Source organism: Parus major, chromosome 1, assembly GCF_001522545.3.
Source record: "Parus major isolate Abel chromosome 1, Parus_major1.1, whole genome shotgun sequence".
In the NCBI taxonomy this organism is placed as follows: Eukaryota; Metazoa; Chordata; class Aves; order Passeriformes; family Paridae; genus Parus; species Parus major.
Window position 1 is genome coordinate 48,462,198 of NC_031768.1, and position 22,151 is coordinate 48,484,348.

General features: G+C 39.7%; 1 long non-coding RNA gene across 1 annotated transcript in view; it reads left to right on the forward strand.

Moving 5' to 3' along the window:
* The first annotated feature begins 4,501 nt into the window (after window positions 1-4,501).
* The window catches only part of LOC107201969, a 33,000-nt gene continuing 15,350 nt past the window's right edge, over window positions 4,502-22,151 (forward strand). The window contains exon 1 of the long non-coding RNA XR_004496306.1: window positions 4,502-4,835. This is a non-coding gene — a long non-coding RNA (uncharacterized LOC107201969). The remainder of the gene's footprint in view (window positions 4,836-22,151) is intronic.

Consider the following 22,151-nt stretch of genomic DNA (forward strand, 5'->3'; position numbering starts at 1 on the left):
TTAGTGCAAAATAATTTACACTGAGACACTGGAACCTGGAAAACTTTCAGAAAGGAAGACTGGCTGAAAACAGATTTCTATATTTTTATGGAAGATGGATAACACGTTCTGCTTGGCAAGGAAGCCCAGGCTTTTACAAAGCCCAGCAGTCTTCTTTGAATGCTAACAGTGTGTCTCTGTTTGTGAAAACACAGCATTCCTGTTTTGTCTCGTCTATTTTGAGCTGAGTGCATGTAACCTTTTCTTATTGGATGTCTTTGTGTTATAAAGGTCAGTGGAGCAGGTTTCACTTGCCTTTGCATGTAGGTGCCAGGTTTACTGATGGCTGCTGTGCTCCAGCATTGCTTCTTACTCTGAGTTCAGTAAAAGGACTAGCAGCATCAGCTGAGGATTTCTCCAGTATATGGGAATCAGGAGTAAACCCAAGAGTAGAGAAAGAATAAACGCTGAGCCCCACTTTTCATAGTTACTATCTGGTTTACAACATTAAATAGAAAAAAGCATGAGTTTACCCTTCTGTTTTGATATAGTAATTTCTTTGCATTGGCTTTCAAATGTTTCAAAAGACGAAATTTCCAATATTCTGAAGCCACAAAGGTGAAGCTAAAATACCTGGACTTCTTACAGCCACAGTGACTCTAACACTGAAAATCTGTTCTGATATGGAAGAATGTGTAATGATTCTTACAGACATGGGGCTGAATTCAGAGCAGTTGATGCTGCAGCGGATGCTGCTCTGTGGACACTGGTATGCCTTGAGCACTGGGAATGTTTGTAACATTCCGTGAGATCTGTCATAATGTCAGCTCCAGCTCATTTTCACTTTGCTTTGCTTTCCTTTCCATGGCCATTTCCAGCGAAGCACATCAGTGAGGCTAACATATGGGTACGTAGGAATAGGATCAGCAAATGAAATCCCTACAAATCTCCCAGTAAGTGGAAGGTAAAGCACTATGGTATGTGGCAGGAAATTTTCTCAGCATGTACACAGATAGTGTAGTTATCCACTTCTTCAGACCTTTATTTTCTCCATCTTCAGTGCAATCATATACACTTACTTATGCTCTTGGTGTTAGAATTCCATGCTGTTATATCTGCACACACAGCATGTGTGTATTTAACCACGTATGTACCGCATACAAAATACCATTAGTACATCAGAAGACACAAAGGTGTCTTCTTCTATGTCCAAACACACTGTTAAGACCTTCAGTTCTTGACCTGCCAAACTACCTTACATGTTTTCCTGTCTTTCAGAAAAATTCACCTCTTTTTTGTTCTGTGACTGTGGAGGAAAACAGGAAACTGGAAATCAACTATCTAATCTTTTGGTTTTCCCTCTTCTGAACTGGTTTTATCTTGTACTCCCAATTGCTGTTGTTGGTCAGGAAAAACCTTTCGCATGACTCTGCCAAAACCGTAGAAAATAACATTTTTTGGTTTTCTGTTCCTTTCTTTTTTTTTCCCCATTGCCAAATAAACATATCTACACAGACATAGATATGCAGGCATATCATAAAACATAAAATCATATGGAAAACACTGTAGGCCAAGCATTACATTTTAGAAAGGAGATAACAAGCAGAAAGAGCTAACATTGCCTCCTTTTTGTCATGCAGCTGATGGCCCCCTAACTCTCGTATCCTATGGGACAGATTACTTTAGGTTCCAGAAGCAGAGAGGGACCAAGCAGAAAACAGAGATAGTACTCAGCCTTTCCTTTCTGCTACATGTGGACATGCTGTGTCCCTGCAGTGGGGTGTAATTGCTGCTGGAAGTTGCTGCCATTTTCAGTTTCAGCTGGAAGCCTTTGGAGTTGGGTTTTCAGGGTGTCCCTTCTCTCCTGAAAACAGCCTCGTACAAAGAGTTTAAGTCTCATGTGGGGATCAACACCATCTCGCTGGGTAACACCAGGGCACCTGCTGCCTTCTTTCCATGCTGCAGGTTGTGAGAGTTTTCAGTTCCCTTGTCATACCTCCATCCTGAAATTGAACAAGTCACAATTTTTAAGCCCTCCTCTGAGTTCCCAGGTGGATAGAAGCAGGCTATATCCCTGCAGATAGAACAGAGCTGAAAATCTTCAATATAGATATGGCACTGGAGTGATAAGGCCAACACATGTACTTAAAATAAGAAATGTTTCACAGATGGCTAAAAAGTGGAATGCTGGCCTTTGGGTGAGAGTTTGAAGTTCTTGTTTCATTCCACTTACCCAGGACTGAAATAGAAACTGTTAGAGAGAAAGAGGAAGAGGTAAAGTCCAACATTCAGGGATGAGCAGTATGTAGTTTGCAGCTCAGCTTGTAGGAATTTGTTCTTTGAAATATTGCAAAAGAAAGTAGCTGAAAGAACTGAAGAAAGAACTAATTTTTGTTGGGCAACATTAGTCAGCTTGTGATTAAAAATAAAAATTTCTATTTGTATAAGATTTACAAGCCACCCTCATCTGGAATATTATGACAGGAGATGCCCAAGAATGCAAAATTTGGGACACAAAAAGCAAAGACAACCATGACAAGAAGGAGTATTTTAAAATATTCCTTCTGCAAGGACAAGGAAATACCTTCTGAAGACCTTTTCTTTGATGTTTGAAAGGTTCCAATGTCTGATGATTTTTTTCTCCCAAAATTTTGTGATTAAGTTCACGTGCATTATTACAAAGAAATCTTTTATTTTTGCTTGAAATGCATATCTCTGTAACCTAAACTGTGGTGTTATGATAGCCTGAGCTTACTGTGTAAATAGATTATGTTTCCTTTATTGCCCTTGCTTCATTTCCCATTTTTATGGTGTTATTGTTCTTCATAACTAGTATTCTGTATTCTTCCCTCACACAGCACAGAGTAGTAGAGGATGCCATAGATTCTTTAGACAGAAGCCACCTGTGAAATTTATGTATTTACATTAATAGAAAACAGTGAAATTGAGTGATGCATTTGCAGTTTTATGTCCAGCATAAATAATTTATTTGTCCTCTTTTTGTGACAGTCTGCAGTTTAAGCAAACTATTTGCTGACACAAAATGTAACTGAAACCCTAGGTTCAGAAGTTTTGCTGTGCTCTTTTATCTGCTCCCATTTCTTCACGGAGCATTTTGATCTCCCCTGAAGAAATACTTTGAAAATACAAGTCTGCTTTTTTTATTTTTTTATTTTTTATTTTTAATGTGCAGCATGCTGGGTAATAATATGAGGACCATGTTCTAATTGAGCAAAAATGACTTCTCTTTAATAACAAGAATTTTAAAAGTTTTTCCCACAGGGACTAGATTTTTTCCAGCCATGTGCACAGAGGGATTTCCTGGTGCCTGCTTCACAATCTTCCTTCCCACAGCTTGGTCTCCTTCCCCCCTTGCATCATGCTGTTCCCTACGTGGGCAGTTTTTAGAAAAAGATGGAAAAAGCACTTTTTAATTTATGCCTTTCCAATAACCAAATTACTCATTGCAAAGCCAGTAGCAGAATGGTCTGATTAGAGCTGACCTGGCACAGCAGCACTCCACCTTATGCAGAGTATCCATTATTTCACTACATGGAATGTTATTTTTGCTCCTGCTGCAGCCAGTCTTGATGTGACAGAGAGACTCTAGCCTTCAGAGAGTGGGAAGTAACATCCCAGCATGACTGCCTTCTGCAAGTTCTTACCTCCTGGAGAAGAGAAGTCAATCAGGGCTGCTGTCAGAGAGAGAGATGCCCCCCTTCCCCTCCTTTCTCAGGGCTGATCTACAGGTAGGCAGGAGGAGGTGAAGGTTGTGCCATAATGGGTAGCCCTTCTCTCTCCTTTCACCTGCAACTTTTGGGCTCGGGATAGAGCAGAGGCAAGTTCTTCTGAGCACGATTTGCAACGCCCTGGCCAGATTTAACTTCTAGGGGTGAGATTACAGAATTTAAAATTTTGTTCAAATCCAACATGATTCATTGCCCAGAAATAAGTGGAAGAATGACTCAGAAGTTGCCTGCTCAGTGGGAATTTATATTCAATGACCAGTGTACTTGGCTACATGGTCAGGATATTCCTGGAATATAGAAGTGTCTAGGTCCAGCTACCAAGGCCTGTTTGATGTGACTTCACCAATCCCCATCCTGCCACCTCTTTCTACCCTGCTACTCTGCCTTCCAGTGTTGCATCACCCTTCCCTCCCAAATGATGGCAGAAAACTCTGGACCACTGCAAATGCCTCAAACAGCCTTTAGCAACTGGTGTGCAAGTGGTACATTAATCTCCAATGCACGGGGCAGTTACCGAGGCCACAGCCCTCTACTGAGGGCTATCTACTGAGATAAGGACAGTTCAGGGAATAAGTCTTTTTTCAGCACTTCCCCTTCTCCCTCCTTCTTCTACCCAATACTACAGCCTGTTAGTGCTTTCTGGCAAAATTAGAGAAGTGTCAACAAACAGAGAATATTCAGGAAGCATCACTTCTGGTGCTGGAGAGGACAAATGTCTGGCTTGTAGGAAAATAAGTGTGCTGCTATGTCTGCACCCTTTTGACTCTGACTCTTCCCTTTGTCTGCTATCCACTGTAGTTTAACTTCCTTCTGCATCCAGAGGCAGTGTTACATTTCTATCTCTCTCTGTGCATTTCAGCTTCCTGTACTATTCCTTGTAAATCAGCTTTTATACTCTAACTTCAGAGTCAGAGGCTGCTTTGAGTGGGATATGGACCTGATGGCCCCCAGTGGTCCCTTGCAGCATAAATTGTTCCCAGGTGAATGATTCTGACTTGACTTTTACATGTTTTAATGGCAGGCCACTTTCAGGGATCTGTGCCAGACCATGAGGCTGTCTCATTGCACATTTGTTTGGAGTACTGAACAGCTGCATCTGTTTGAAAGGTAAGGTAAACCACAGAATTTGTGCTGTAAACAGAGATGTCAGACATGAATATCTGTTCATCTGAATGTTACAACTGGAATATTGTTGCTGAAATTGAATGTGGACTACAGATTTGGAAATTTTACTTAAAATGTGTATTCCTAAAAAAAAGGATATCATCAAACACCTCTCCCATGTTAAAGATAAGTAGATTTCAGAATGAGATCTTGAAGACATATATAACTGAATTAAAAGTTGCTCAGCTTACAGGCCCAAGGTCTGCAGGTTTTTCAGCCAGAGAGACTCCTGGGGCAAAGGAGGTAGAGATAGATTTTAACCTCCCAGGAATGAGTTCAACAGACATTTTTCTCTTTTCTTTGTAAATGTTTTTATATGTCCTATAAACATAAGAACTATCATGGAAGAAATCATTTTGTCAAGGAGTTGAGCATCTGGCTCTCTAGCAGTGTTTACGGTGCAGATTTGTTGAGCCTGGGTCCCATCATGATGACAAATAATTCTCACAGCTCTCTTTGACTGTCCCTTTTTATCTGTATCCATTGTGTGTCTCAGGTTAGTTCAGATTATGAATACTTTGTGACAGATAGGTGCTGTCTTGTTCTGTGTTTTTGAGATACTTAGTATGATTAGTTGAACATTTGTTGGATCACTGCTTTTTAACCTGCACTTGTGGCATGGACATATGCACCTGGGAATTGCAGCCCTCCTGAAATTTGTCTTCATCCAGCTAGGGAGCAGCTGTGCTGCTTTAAGTGACAGAAGAGGAAGCAGGAGAGCATTTTGAATTTTAGGAAGCAGAAACCCCTGTGGTCAGTGGAAAAAAACTCATCTTCTGTGTCTTTCTTGGTGAAAATGTGGTAACTGTGACTGCTTTTGTAGTATTAACATATCACGAGCACAAGCTGTTCTTGTGGCATTTTTGGCTTGGCTGTCTCATAGGAAAAACAAGGGATGAGAGGGAAGAAAAGGAAATATCAAAAGGACTCTGAGTATCTGATCATGTGTGTGTGTACATGCATGAGGTGGGAAGAGGGACAGAAATAGTAAGGGAGCAAAAATAAAAAGGGTATGAAAGGTGGGAGGGAAATAAGCAGAGGAAAACAAACCTAAAAAGAAGCAGATTGCACCCCTGTAAAAGACAGAAATGATGAACATGCAGAAAAGGATGCAGGAGAGAAAAAAAACCCAAACCAAAACCACCGCAATGGAAAAGTAAAAAAGAAAATTAGGCTTTCTTGGATTACTTCCATCAGTTTTGTCAGAAATTGGATTAAGCTGTTTACCAGCCATTTGTGTTGTCATCTGATTTAAGTGGTAAACATGTTACTGAACTACCACAGAGTAGTTAAACATCTCTGTGAAGTGGTCAGGAGTTAAGACTGAGGAAGAAATATTAAGTTCTTTTTCCTGCTTACATAGTTTTTGAGGGGTTTGATTACTTTTGGATTTTCATAAATAAAGTATCAATAACTTTATTGTTATGACCAGTTATTGAGGATATCTGAGAGAGCAGGCAAGGAGAAACTGCATGAACTTTTTTTTGTAGCTGCTACTCTGTCTCTTCCACTTTCTGTCCCTTCTCACTAAAGAGAAAGGTTTTATAACTATGGACTAATATCTCACAACCCATCTTTTGATGATGGTTTTCCAGGCAAACACAGTATTCAGCACTGATGTCAGAGCTGTTGGCACAGCACTGGGAAAGCTGTGGCTTTTTAGAGGCTTTGTGCCTGTGTGGAAAGAACAGGCTGCTGAGGGCTTGCATGAGGAAGAAATCCCTTGTAAATGCTGAGGAGACTGTGCTTAGGTATGCCCCAGAGGGTATCTCCTCACCCCTCCATGGGAGACAATCCAGATGTGTCTCTGCCAGGAGGGCTTTGGAGGAGGCCCCTGCCCTGTCTCCCCCTGGAGCCACACGGCTCCTTCCAGGCCGTCAAATGTAAACCCTCCTGCTCACACCGAGGACATCTGCCCCAGGAATGAATGTTCCTAAGGGCAGCCAGCCCTCCCCTGGAGCAGAGCTGTGTGCTGTGGGTGGCTGTGCAGCTCAGGGCTGCACCAGGGGAAGAAATGCTGGGCTCTGCTCGTTCTGTTTGTCACCTGTACCTGCCATGACCCACTGGCAGGGCAGAACTGCTCAGTTGTTAAATTGCATCTGCTTTTAATGAGGACAGCTGTGCAGCAAGAAGTCAAGCCACAGTCAAGAATATGTACCAGCAGAGAAACCATCACCTGAGGCTGGAAATGGAAGATGTAGGAATTTCCAGCAATATTTAAGTTAGTCTTTCCAAGACTATGTTGGATATCCCTGAGATTCACTGGAATCCTTGAAGTAGATGGGATTATCGGTTTCACACAAAATTTTATATTTTCTTTTTTATTACACATTCTATTTCTGATTTTAATACTTTGATTTTTTCACTTTTTCATCTGTGTAATTTTAGTTAAATAATTTGGCTTTAAGTTTTGACTCAGTGCCTTGGGACCAATCTATTCTCACTTGTCATTTCTGTCCATGGCATAAGCTCTGGATGACATATGTAGTCTGTCTAAATATCAAAGGTTTTTAAAAATGGGATCAAACGAGGGAAATGTCAGGAAAAAACATCACAGACTAGCTGTGATTTACATGGAAAAACATATTTTAAATCAAAGCTGATTGCCGAAATAATGTCTAACATTGAATTCTGATGGAAATCCCCATTGCTGGTAAAAAGTGGACACTGTTCTTTGAACAAAGCCACCCACACCTAAAAAAGTGATTTTATCCTGGAGGCAGATGACTGCAGTGCAGTTCTCAAAACCTGATTTTTTACCACAGTGCTTCCATGGAACAGCAAGTTGACACATTTCCTGACTCCATGGTAGAGCAGGTATTACAAAATCTAATGTGGCTAATACAAATCTAATCCACGTTTCATGTTGAACAGCAGGTGTATCTGTTCTGTTTGCCTCTGTCTTCTTGCATCCTGCTTGTAAAGTGGACATAAAGATACAACTTCCTATGAAATAAACTCTCATGCAAGAGCTAGAACCTCTCTGTCTCATTCAGGTTAACTCACTAATTAAGCAGGTAGCTGCAAAGCCCAAGCCAGAAGTCTTAATTTTTGTCAGTGAAATGTCAGTGAAAATCAATAATGTTTCTAGCCCTGGAATTGTGGGGGAAAAAAAAAATCTATTTTCAGTTGGAGTGAGAAATCACTTAGTATCAATGATTAAGAATTAGTACTGTCAAGAGCAATGAATTGTCATTTCACTGTCACTGAAAAGGTAGGCAGGAAAAGGACAGGAGCAGTTTTCAAAGAACTTGGGAAGAGGAACACAACTTACAAGTCTCCAAGAAAACATGCTGTACTGTATTTAGTTGGAGTGCTCCCTGTGCCTGCTGAAAAGGGTTTTCTTATAGAAATGAGTTAGGCCTGTTACTTTATAATCCAGCATGTGCTTTATGAGACATATGGTCAGGGGGCTAGTGAGACTCACAGCAAGGAATAAAATCTAATTAAGAAGCAAACAAAGCTGAGTAAGGCATGTGTGTGGCAGAAGCATCCAGTGGAGTGGTGTGCAAGGATGTAAGCAGTGTTTGACTTGAAAAATGCAACTACTAGGGATGCACTGTGCAACTATGATGGTGTCAACAGGGAAACACAAATTTCATGCTCACAATAAAACACTTCTGGAAGTTTTCTAGCTCTTTTCTGCATTGCTTCATATCACATATTTTACTGCAAAGCAAAACTGAGAGGAAAGGGTAAATTTAATTAAGGCCCTGAATTTTAACAGACTATAAAAATGCATTTCATGGTGCTGATGTGCAGATGATGATGAGGAAGTCATGAGATTTCTGGCAAGGCAGCAAAGGACATACACTGATGAGTAGACCATCAGTCCTGTAAATGTCATGAAAATTTTAGAACAACCAAAGTTTTATATCAGAAGCTGATATATGCATAAAATCTCTAAACAGAATTTCCAGTCAAAGACCAAATTTGAATTTAGAATATGTCCTATGAAAAGACCTTGCTACCTGGTGATGCCACAGCAAGGCAGCAAGGCAGACTATAAGACTGCAAAACAAATATTCAGGGGTCAATATTGGACTAAACAGGAATACTGAAACTGAGAAAAAATTAGATTCTCTTAATTAGGAATCTATTGGCTTCTGAAGAAATTTGGACAGTCCCAGGGAAACTAAAACTTCAAGGGACTATCAAGATCAAAATAGATGAAAGACCCAGGGATGCTGTGAGAGATCTGACAGACCTTAGGTTTTACTGGAATCTCTCAGATTCTGTTATGTTCTGCTCTTGAAATGTTACATGATGGCAGCATTGAGACTTAGAAATGCCTTTTTCAATAAAAGCAAAACTAAACAACCTTCTTCACCAAGCTGTGAAGCAGCTGGAACAAGAGAATAATGTATCTGAAAGAGACTTGACAGAACCAGCTTTGTCATGAGGGTCCTGAAGAAAGGAGAAGAATAAGTTTGGATTAAAAAAGAGGTGCTTGTTGCTTGCTTTCCATTATGGAACAGTTTTGTCTTTCAATCTTAGTTATTTCAATGGTACAAACCCATCACAAGCCACTGGAAAACATCACATAGAGACCATTGGACAAATAATATCCAGGAAAGGTAGTACTTATGACAAATAAACTAAGAGGGTGTATTTTCCTGGTGCATCTTAAGTGGCTGGGGGAATATAATAACATCATACTTGAATTTTTCACTCATTATTATATGAGAAGCTCTAGGTTGAGGACCATCACCTCTGGCAAATGCTAGGAAAAGAAAACTGTTTATGCCCACAAATTGTCCAATCCATAACACTGTCACAGGGGCACGATTCTGTCACTGGTTGGAAGGTAATCAATGTACATTAATGACAAGGAAGTAAATGCAGATAATTCATGCCTAGGATATTAAAAGGCCTTTGGTGAATTAGGAAATAAACATACTGTTGAGGAATGAACATCCAGTGAACCTTATGAAGTGTGTTAAGACTACAGTAATCAAGAACAACAAAGGATATTTTTGGAACACCCAGCCCACCTATCTGAAATATCAGATTAGTTTGTTTTTAGAAGACAGAAGTGTGGCCAAAAATTATTTCTCCATTCTCTGGAACATGAGCTATCCTAGAGAAGCTGAAGCCAGGAAACAGAAGGCGTATGGAAACTGAAAAGTCCATAAAGATGTGTAATTCTTTCACAATGCTCCAGTATGCTGTAGAAGAATTCAAACAAGAACATTTGCTGTGTTGTTATCAATGTCCAGAAATGTTGAAGAGTAAAAGTATTACTTTTCTTAAGACCCAAAAATGAAAGAGGTGTTTACTTGGAATCCAGAAGAATAACTTCCCACACCTGTGAAATGAAAGTTCTTTCACAAAGAAATAATTGAGCCCATCTTTTTACATAAAACTTAATAATACATTAAATGAAAATCATGACCATATCATACACTTCCTTTGAATTTGAAATAAGAAACCAGCAAAGATCATTTAAATTACTAGCATTGTTTTTCTCAAAGCATTATTTCTTCCCAAGGCTCCCACAAAGCCATATAAAAGGAGTAAAAAACAAAAAGAGCCACCAAGGAACCAAAGTTACCTTTGCACAGCTCTGCTGCTCTGCAGAGAGCAGACATAGCAGAAGTGAGTCAGGAAATCAAGCCTCCTCTTCCTTGACTCTGTTTCAGCAAATAATTGATGTTTACAAATAGCTCAGACAACACTTAGTGAGCAGAGACCCAGTTGCAGTAAACCAGACAAGACAGAGAGTCTGCTGGGCACCATGTTAGTCATCCAAAGTCCATATAAAATAATGGCAAAGGAGGGACCTGAGACTGAGGTCAGATGAGTAGGTTATAAACTCAAGACAGTAGGGAAGTTGTAAATAAAAACAACTTCAAAGTTGGGGCAGACTATAAAAAGTTAAAGTTTTTTTTTTTTTTTAATTTTTTATTAAAGAAGTCTCCCAAAATTGGGAAAAAAGCCAGCAAGCTCCTTTTCCCTTCCAGCAGCTAGAGGGGAGTGGAGTTTCAATTTTATATATTGCTAACTAATCGGGAGCTAATATAAGCTACTAATCTCTTCTTTATGCCCCAGGTCTAACATCTTCCTCAGTCCTGCATTTAAAAGTGTCATTCAAAATATTCAGGATATTGAAGTTTCAACTTTCCTGGGGAAATGAAGAAATAACTGTGGTTTCTGAGGAATATTGCAAGATTAGTTTCTACTTAAAAAGCTGTTGCCACAGCTAAATTAAAAAAAAAAAATTCCAAAAAAAGTCAAATTTCCAAAATAACACATGATAATTGACTGTCTGGTACATCATCACTGTTTTAGTTATCCCAAATAATGGAGAATCTCCACATGCATATAATTAGGCCACTGAAACTATCTTGGCTCTGCCCCATAGTCCCATGGTGCAATAACCATATGATTATGATTGTGATTATGAATAAAGCTTCTCAGTCTGAAGTCCCAGGGCAGTATAAATTCTTTTTTCATTTTGTGATGTTTTATTTTCAATTCTCTTATGCTAACCTCTCTTACCTTTGCTACAATGAGTAGAATTTTGAAAAGGTTTAAGATTGCATGGCATTTGCTGCCAAGATTAACATAGCTAAAAATTCATCTGCGTATAACTATTCCCATCAGTGAGGCTATCAAAGAACTTCTTTCAAACAGTTTCAAACAGGTTTTCAATCTCGTTGCTCTAAATGGGTCTGAGGGCAAATGTCCCCTCTTGTGCTGAGATGGTCAGCACCTTGTTCTGCTTCCAACAACACGATGCTGACAGCAAGTTAAACCCCTTGCTAAGCTGCCCCATAGGGACACCCAACAGACAGGATGAATTTGCTCATGCTCCTCTGCTACCAGCTAATCTGAATCTCCACTTCCTGATAGTGCATTGCTACTGTTAACTAGCTGAATTTTGTCTACACTCTCAGAAACCTTAGGTCCTTGATGAGACAAGGTAGGTCCTGTTCTATGAGGAATGTAAATGCATATTTTCTTTTAACTCAGGTAATGGGCCTCATGTTTTTGTAACAGAATTGTTTGAATTCAATTTTCCTTTAGAAAATCCAAGTATAATGGCAAGGTTGACCCCACATTTGTTACATCTCTTGTTTTGGATCATAGAAAGTCAATGCACATCCTTACTGATAGCTATGTGAAGTGGTGAAGCTCTTTGCTGTTTTAGTGCAGGACAAGTTTTAGCTGGCTTGCTTTTCCAAGTTTCTAAACTATTAATTCTTGCTCCTTCCCCATTTCTGAGGCTTGTTAGGTTATGAATTTTCTTTCTCTTTGTCTGACATTCCTAGCAAGTGTTCTCTTTGCAGCTAAGTCCTTCCTTTCTGTTGCCATGCACAATTTATTTTTTCTGTTAGGTTGCTAGGTATTATTAGGTTTCTTCTTATTTTACTACTCATGTGACTTCTGCTCACCATCCCCTCCCAACATTACCCCACACCTTTTATTCATTACCATCTCTGCTCCCACATACAGAACTGAATAAGGTCTTAAAAATGAACACTATAAGAGGCTTAAATGAAGATTCTTTGCTATAGCTAGTTTTAAAAAGTAAAAAAAAAAATAGAGCAAAATTCAAACTTTAAGGAATGGGATTTCATATTTCCCCTGAAGAATGCCTTTTAATAAACCTCAAATTTAATGCAAACAATTCTGGTGAAATGAAGTCCTTGGCTGAAATGATCTAATCTATTGTCATGCTCAATAAACATAGCATAAATGATCACTGAAGTTAAGCTACACTTCACTATGTTTGTTTAAAAACACATCATAGACTCTCTCTGGGATCTAATTTATTAAACCCACTTCAGCAAACAATGGCATGAAGAAGAAATCAATTGATTTTCCTCCATCAGAAAGAGGAGCTAAACAATTGGTGTTCTATTCCAGGTAATTCAAGTAATCCATTGTAGATGTTCTGTCCCAGATGACAGTATGGAAATTACGTTCCTAAAAGCTGTGAAATATGTAGAGGGTCTTTGAAATTACCTCCAACTTTTTCTTCCACTGATAGTAAAGCAATGATTATAGTTCTCCCTCACTGAAAATTGCTTCTGTCATACAATTTCAGCATTGGCTTGAGTTGAAAATGACACAGCATGGAACGTATGGGTCATTGTCAGAGCTGATAAACTCAAGAGATTCACCACAGCCTTTCTTGCACCTAACATAATCTTCTTTAATGGAAAGTTATTTGTGTTGCCCTTCTAGAGTCCACTTACTTCTCTTTCTTATCCAAACCTCCTATTCTGCAAGTTTCTTTCTGAATTTTCTTCTGTTACTAGAGTCCAAAGACTAACCCTTCTTGCCACACTTTGACTTTTCGCCATTCATGATGAACACCCAAACTAAAAGAAGCCCTGACAATGGTGTTTGTCCATTTCTCCTCTCTGCCTCACTCTCCCTACACAGCAGACCTTGTTCTGCACTGCTTCTATAGATGGAAAGAGCATCCCTTGGCCACAGCTGGCCTTTATGATTGCTCCCTTCATCTGCAGGAAAAAAGAGGATAAATGGTAGAGTAAAATAATAAGCAGAGGTGATACAATAATGCCATGTTAAAAAAACAAAAAAACAAGCCATAGTAATCCAATAATCTGTCTGGTTCAGCCTTATGTGATGATGCCAAGACACCTTTTACTACTACTCTAAAAAGCCATGCCACAGCATGGCTTTTGCTGGGGTTTCATTCAAGCCTGAATGGAGGGTCACACTTACACATCCTTTATGGAGGTTTTACTTTGTTACCTGCAATAGAATCACTGTCAATACATGTTGGTAAAAGAGGAAATAAAGATGACTTCCTGCTCTTTATTGAATAGAGACTTCTTTTCACCTCTTTTAACTTCTTTTCACCTGCCAGAAAGTTTCGGTTCCTCTCATATATCAGCTCTATAGAAAAACTCTCTTTCTAGATATTCCTTGAACAAGTTTTATATTAAAACACCAGTGTAAATTCTCAATGAATAAAGATCAAAGTAGTCTCTCTGACAGCAGAGCAGATTTGTGGCAGCCGAAATGTATAAAAACTTAAAAACCCAAATTGAATGGGCTTCTTTTATACAACTAAATCCCATCTCTAGCAATTGCAGTCTATTTTGCCAAATAACCTATTTCATAAACCAATTACACTGTTTGGTTTTGATATGTGAATATTGCTTGCTTTGTGACAGATCAAGTATTTTCTTTGTTTGGCGGGGGGGAGGGCAAGAAGGAGGTTTGCAGGGTGGGAAGAAGAGGAATGGATCCAAAATATTCAGCACATTAGTGTGCTGGATATGGGAGAACTATTTTCTTGCCAAAGCAGAAGGAAAGAAAAATGGAGTAGAACATTTCTAAATAATGTAAGACCTCTTTTCTGAATCTTGTTTCAGTCAGAGATGGCTGCCAATTACATAAACTTAAAACTCAGGTACAAGGACGTCCTGTTCTACAATGTTTGTTTTCTGTACATGCCACACTGCACAATTAATGTGGCCCCAATGTCCAACACTGCCTGAAGTCACTTTCTAGAGATCATACAAAAATCCCATGTGCTTCTGAGTCCTTTTACTCACATCAACTCCCATGCAAGCTTGCTTTAGTAACCTGCATATCAGGTAATCCTACCAAGTTCCTCCTTCAAGTCTTGTAAAATAAATGCTTTGGCAGGCCACTCAAGGACCAAAGAACAGCAGCGTCCAGAGTCAACTTACAGAGTTAAAACATAATAGTGGCAAGAGCCAACAACATTGTAAAAGAGTAATGAACAAAGAGAGTCACAGGTCTCAAAAGTAATACAGCTGTTTCACTGTGATGCCACTTCTCACCAATAAATGTCGACTTTCGGCTGCTTCCCAGTCCAGAACAAGGCGAACCAAGCAGTATCTGCAGACTCCACACTAATGAGTTACAATAGCCTCAGAGCCCAGCTCTGTCCTGATGATCTTGCTGGAAGGGAGAATACATCCTGCCCCTGTAAGTTCTTGCTCGCTGTAGTAACAGTGTGACCCATCTTGCTTTGGAAAATTGAACCAGGCCCTGTATAAGCTTGCCTACTATTTGAAATTTATGGGTGTTGTAGCAAAAGCCACTTCCAAGAGAAGTTATCTAAAATAAGCTGTCCTCAGGAAGTTTTAGAAAGTTTTGAATTAGCTTTACACTATGCACCACTAAGCCATTCTGTAATCAATATTACAGCTTCCTGTTAATCTCTGTTGGTAAAGTGCCTCCATTTCAAATCCTGATCTGTTAGAAGCCAGTTTCCCTGGAGCTTCCTTTACAAGGCCAGGTCTTGATGTGTCTGGATGTGAGATCAGATTGGGGCCTGAAGGATGATGGCAGCTGAAGGAACACCTGCTGAGTTGCAGGGCAGGGGCCCAGAGGGGAACAGTGCTGTCACCAAGAAGATCTGAAGTGGCATGGCACAATCCACACCTTAATTTATAAAGCCATAGGCTTTAAAGATAATGTAGAAGCTAGAGGGAAGTCTGTTTTGTACTGAAATATGTATTTCTAGTTAAACTAGCTATTAACTGAAAATAGAAACCTGTTTGTAGGACTTGGTGTCTTTGGCTCCTGTTCATCTGAGTCTCCTATTTTTGGAAAAGGGTTTCAGAGAAATGAAACTGCACTATCACCATACAATCCTGTGATAGTGCAGGTATTTATAACTGTTCCAATGGTTTCTGTTATTTCACTTGGAAGGTAAGAATAGTTTGCATGTGGTCCCAAGCATGGCTGTATGTAAAAAGGGGATTTTTCTAAGTCTATATGCCTGTACATGTTTAGACATTAAGACCTCCAAGAAGAGCTGGAAGTGACATTTACTTTCCAAAATGAAGCCTTAGGTTATCCACATTTGGTTGGCAGCACTGCCTAGACGTGGAATGAAGCATAACATGGAAAAATGGAGGGTTTGAAAAATGAAGGACTTAACTGTATTTGAGAGGAATTTCAGGTGTGACCAAGTAGAGAATTTCATCTGCCATGCTCTCTGACAGTGGTTGTCTATCAGATGGTGTTTTTCCTTTAGCTGGTTCATTCAGTGTTTTTCCTTTAGCTACTGTTGCATCAAGCTTATTTACATCTGCTGGACCCAAATGATTATATGAACAACTGTCCCAAATGCATCTTGACAACAAATATCTACTCAAAACCAGCAATCAGATCTTCCCTCAGACCTCTTTAAAATCTAAAGACTTGATGACACAATCAAATAATTTCTTTACAGTGCTGGTGCATGGAAGCTCAGAAGCATTTTCTTGCTGTCCTGAGCCATTCCAGACGCATTCCTATCCAGTCAAATGGTGTTTGTGAGCCAGTGGGGAAATTCTAAGTAATCAGGCTGCATTGCATTAAGTCATGATTCACCAAGAGCTTTGTTAGAAACAACTTTTCCTAAAAGAACTGGTGAAGTATGTGCATGATCGTACAAAATGCCCTCCTACTGAACAGAAGAGGACTTCAAAACACCTTCCAAGTGAGAAGGCTGTAAGCCAGAGCACCTGGAATGTAGGTTTATACAGTGCATATCAAGAGGCTGAAACAGAAGGAAAGCATCTTCTAGAAAAGTAGTACCATGTTGATTTGCTTTCTCTAATGATGCTGTTAGTACATTTCATACCAAAGTAGCAAAAGTGCTGGTCCCACCATTTGATGACATCTGGGATAAATTAAAGCTATTGCACTCATATTAAATAAGGGACAAGTTGCACAATGTGGTGAACCAGCTTCACTCGCTAAAGATTAGTTCAAATTTACAGCTCTCATAAGGAATTACAGCTCAGCTGGGCTCAGCATTCTCACACACTTTTACATCAGCAGTTAAACTCAGCCAGTGTTTCTCTGAGATATTTTTGAACTCTGTTCCCAAGCACTTATTTGGCTTCCTGGGCCAGTGTCATTCTCCTAGACAAACAGTGACAGCAAGTTAGCTGTTTAGATAATTTTTGTCCAAAGGAAAGTACTTCCAGTTTAAATGATTGTTCATAAAAAGCCTTTTTTTTTGATGGAAAATTCTGTATGGTTTGGCTCTTGCTCCTTTCAATGGGAATAAACTGCATCTGAATATAGGGAAAATCTTTATGCTTGTGAAAAAATGGTTCTTGCTTACATTATGAACATAAGGTCACATCCCCAACACTCTAAGGGCATGAAGGCAATACAGCTCTGTAGATAAGATGTCAGAGTTTTGTGCTGAAGAACCCAGATTAGTTTTGCTGTGCTGGCATGCCATGCAAGAGCTGGGACGCCAGTCTTCATGTAATTCAGGGTCTCTGGCAGTCTGGGAAGGTTGTGATGATGCCTAAAAATGCATGAAAATACAGTGAAAGGGTACAGCTGGTATGAGTCTGTTTCTGTGCTGTCGTCAGACATCCTCCTGCAGGGGCATAACCTAATTCTGGCTGCAGACTCGCACAGCTCTGGCCAGCAGCTTATAAATAGGAGTGTGATCTACTAAAAAGTTTCTAAATTCAATTATTGCTTTTTTGTTTCCTGTGTCATTGCAACAATGATTATTATATTTTGGTTTTGCATGCTATCATGCTAGCACAAATTTTCTTTGTACAGGTTTTTTTAGGGTCCTTTTTCTCTTCTTTTCTACCCTCACATTTTGTGTTTCTATTTGGTATTTGTAGATTAGTTTCTAACTGGTAACTTAAAACAGATAATCTTTTTCACCAGGTCTAATATTGAAACTAATTCAGGAAGAAGGAAGGATGAAGTGATAGGGTGAGAAAAGGGACGGATACATTCCTGCTGTGCAGAAAAGGTTATCTCTGCCAGCAGTACTACTAAGTAGTAGTACTTGGGGTTACTTAGTAGTACTAGGGTTAATACTTAGGGTACTTAGGGTACTAAGTAGTAGTACAGAAAGGACAAACATCTCACAAGTTAGTCTCTTGTTCATGCTTGTAATATCTCACAGTTTTCCTTAGCCTTCATGTTGCTGTCTCCCAGCTGGGGGCTGAGAGTCCCTCTCTCTTCTCCAGTACCCATAATTTGCAGTCTCCCAGGGTAGTGCCAAGAGGCTGACTGTGGGTTAGGGGCTGAGAACACAGTGTGTACCTGTGTGTGTTTGTGTGGCAAAACCACCCTAAACCCAGCTGGAAGCAGTTCTTAGCAGCAGCCTCAATATACAAATGTCAGCTATAGTGCCTTCACAACCTCAGGAGCTGGATATACCAGCTCCAGATGCCCAGCACTGCCTTCAAGATGCTGATGGGAGCCCTGTGTCACTTTCAACCTATGGATATATTAGGCAGAGGCTCTGAGAGCTGGGACAGATAGTGCTGAGGGGACTTAGCAGGGCCAAAGTCACAGGACTCCTGCAGGGACCATCCCCATGCCCTGCTGACCTGCTGGAGCTTGGGTGGCTGGGCTTGCTGTGCATCACGGAGGAAAGCACAAAACCAAATGACAGGCATTAATTTTCCCTGTAGGACTGGCAGAATGAGCAGAATTTTTTCTTCACTCTTCTGCACAACGTGTCCACTGAGCAAATTCCTCCCAGGAATCCTGCAGGTGGAAATTGATCTCTCCTGCGACATCCTATGCCTAGCCCACACAACTGCCAAAGGTCATAGGACAGCTTGTGCTGGGGCTGAGAGTTCACATGCAGGAAGAACCTGTAAATGGTACCACTTTGACACATAGACTTTACAGCTCTCCACAGAACTGTGTGAGAACATTAAAGCTTTTTCCATCCGCAGTTTTGAAATTCACATTGAAAAATTTTCTACGCTGGTGTTCTCATTCCATGTGCTTTCTGAGAAATGGTGCTCATTTAATCCAAATATGCAATGTGGATGCATTTATACTAGCATAGAGCTGTTTATTCAAACCAACATCATTTTGCACAGATTGCCACAATTGATTTTTTGTGATTTACTAGTGTCCCAAACTCAAAATCAATGAAGCCAGTGTGAAAAATCTACAGATAGCCAGAAACTATTTGCCTAGGCCTGGCAATTTAACTTTCATCATCACCAGCTATTTCACTGCAGAGCATTTTGATGGAAGTGTTCACTTGCTCCCAGTGTTTTAGGCTTTGCTGGTATTTCATGTGGTGTAACTATTTGCTGAGGGGGAAGGTAGTTAGAGGTTTATATATGTGCTTCTGGAGTGGTAAAATGAGAGTTCATCTCCTCCACACCTATGCACAGTTGTTGGTAAAGTGGTGTGGTATAAAGAAAGGGAAATGAGGGCACATTGACACCATTTTGCTGCCTGCCCTGTAAAGTGAAGCCTGAAGAAAATTGACTCTGTAGACTCTAAAGAAAAGAATTAATTAATTGGTGTGCAATATATATCCATTTTTACTGGTTCCAACTCTAACACTTTTTTTTTCCCCCCAGTTATTGTAACTAAAAGGCTTGTTTACTTGATGAATCTCCCATAAAATTTAGGAATAGGGAGAAGGGAAGAAAAGACATCTGAGCAGCAAAGGAGTCAATTAATGATGGGGCAACAGAAGGGATGTGTGATATGGTAGCTGGACATCAGTGGTCACATGTGGGCAAGCAAAGCCCAAAGGAAAAAATGCTGGTCAAAGCATTTAATGTTAATTTCCAAGTTCATATTTTGCTTTTTTTTCCTGAGAGAAGCTATGGAAACTTTGACTTTTCAGCTCAGCCATGAGCACATACAAAGCTCAGTCTTCAGTCTTTTTTGGTGCAGATTCAGATATTTGGTGCATCACTAAGATGCTCCTAGGATCACCGTAGGAAATCAGGTGCTGGCACTCACGCTGAATGCAGATGTCCAGCAAGTCTTGGGACAATTTAACCCTATTTTGCTAGCACAAAGTATTTCTGTCCTCGGGTAGTGTGAGACAAAACAAAAACCAACAATTTAAAGGCCTTGATTTAATAAATTTCTTTCACACCCCTGCTTCCTTCAGATTACATCCAAATAATATACTAAATAACAAAAGAGTTTGGTATTAAAAGGAAGACATCCTTCACATCCTGCTGAATGTTATGAGCACAGGACCCCAGGAATATGCTCTGATCAACACAGCTACACAGATCACTTCTAAACTCAAACTGAGTTTCCTAAACTCAGATTTAGCAGCAGAAATGAGGAACAAAACTATCACACAAAGGGAAAGATAAAGTAAGATGCAAACAGTTTATGCACTCTAACACTGCATCTATGAGGGTCATATAGTTTCTTTTGTTAAAATGACCCAAAAAGAAAGATACTTTATATATATATGGACTCTAATAGTATGACAGTCTTCATTCCTATGCACTCTCAAACTCATCTGAGATACTAGAAGAGATTTTAAATGGAGGCTTTTACTTTTCTGTAGGCAATTGTGCACTCAGACCTGCTAAATATCTGATCCAACTATACATCCTCACTCTCCTGGGGTTCAGTCTTCAGTCTTCTCATGGAAAATGAACCATATTTACCTACAGTCTATGCCAGTTTATGCCAGATCTTGAAGTGTGCTGAAATGAGTTACACTGGGGATTTGTAAAAGGCAGTATATACTAGCAAATAAATTCCTGGAGTCAAAGAAGGAGTCAAACACCTTGCATTGGATCTTTTCTTCTAGATGTTCATCACATATGGCAGCTGACTTACTGCAAGCTCCTGCCTTGAAGTAGTAATCACCCATCTCAGCCATGAGATGATGGGCTCTATTTAAACCCTTGTATTTGGGATTTTTATGTGGTTACAGAGGAAGCTGTCTGCATCACAGTGCACCTAATAACTGTGCCTTTGAAAGATTAACCCACTGAGAAATGGTTGTGGCCTCTACATGATTCTCTGCTTTTAAGGAAGAAAATGTAGTGTTCTTTAAGCTTCTCCAAAAATCAAATGCATCAGCAATAAAAAACTAACGAGGTGATAAACTGGTTGGCCTACCCGGACAAAAAAACCAATAAAAAGCAAATCTGTATTATGTCATTTTAATAGCTTTATCCTCACTAATTAAAAGCTCAAACCCCTCAGAAATGTCATGACATTACACGTCAACATATTCCTTTCTATTCCTTTATCCTGGATTGTTTTTCAAATGAGACATCCTTGTTGTCATAGCTTGCTCTGAGGATGTTGGTAATGTAATAGACATCCTAGAGCTAGTCTCTGTATACTTCTGCTTACAATTCTCTACAGAGAAAAAGCTATCATTTTCTGCTCACCAGCTAACTGGTTGAAAACTTGCCAGAAAGAAAAGGTACACAAATAATTGCAGATATTGTCACACAAAAAGAAAACTGACCCCAGCATGAATGGCAGGTTAGCAGGTCCCAAATTATTCATACATTTTAACAACCATACATGCCAGAGATCTAATAAACTGGCAGTCCCTGGAAAATTGCATCTTAGAAATTGAACACAGAAAAGCTGTTTGCAGATAGTAAAAAGGAAAACAGCAGTCCTAGACTATACTAAATCCTTGCAAACAACTAAGTTGAGTTACTAATAACTATTCCTCATGGCTATGTGTTCCGAGGGTCTTGCTGGTCTTGTGTCAGGATCCATCTCTCTTTTCCAAAGGACTGCAGTCTTTAAGTGATCAGTCTGATGTATCCAGCCTGCTGCTGTTATCTGTCTTCCCTTCCCAACCTTTCCAACCTCCACAGAGAGGATGTCATGTCTGACATGGTTAATGCCTTTTCTCTCAACCCACTTCCCTGGCATACCTGTAATATTCCTGATACTTCACATCTTCCATGATGGGTCTATCCTTAATCACATTTCCTGGCTTGTTTTGTCATGCTCCAACTGGTTTAATTTCTTGCTATCGAGGTTGTCACTAGAAGAGTTTTCTGATAAGGGGAGGAAAAAAGTCCTAAACACTCTAGTGCCTTTGAATCTAGTCCTCTAGATTTCACAAAACTGGCCCACCTATGGATTTTAGTCTCTTTTATAAAATTGCTTTCATCTGAAATACTTTTACCTTCTTTAAGAAAGGGTCTTACCCCGTGATTTTATACTACCACATCCACAATCTCACACTTTACTCCTGTGGACAGCAATAGTTTTTTCTCTGTCCATACACCCATCCAAAGAGATGCATTTTATAAATAGTGAGTACTTTGGCACATTTAAATAAGCTTTTGGGATTACTTAGAAAGAAATAAGCTGATGTATGTGGAAAAGAAAAAGATGAGGCCAGTGGTGCAGGCTGAATCGTTAAGCTGTGTAGGCTTATTTTATTTAGCTAAACCACAAAATATCTAGAATATTTAAGCACCTCTTGTAAAAAAATGAGTGTAACGTAATGTTAGCTAAGAAATCAAGAATAAAAACTGCTATAAGGATATTGTTCAAGAC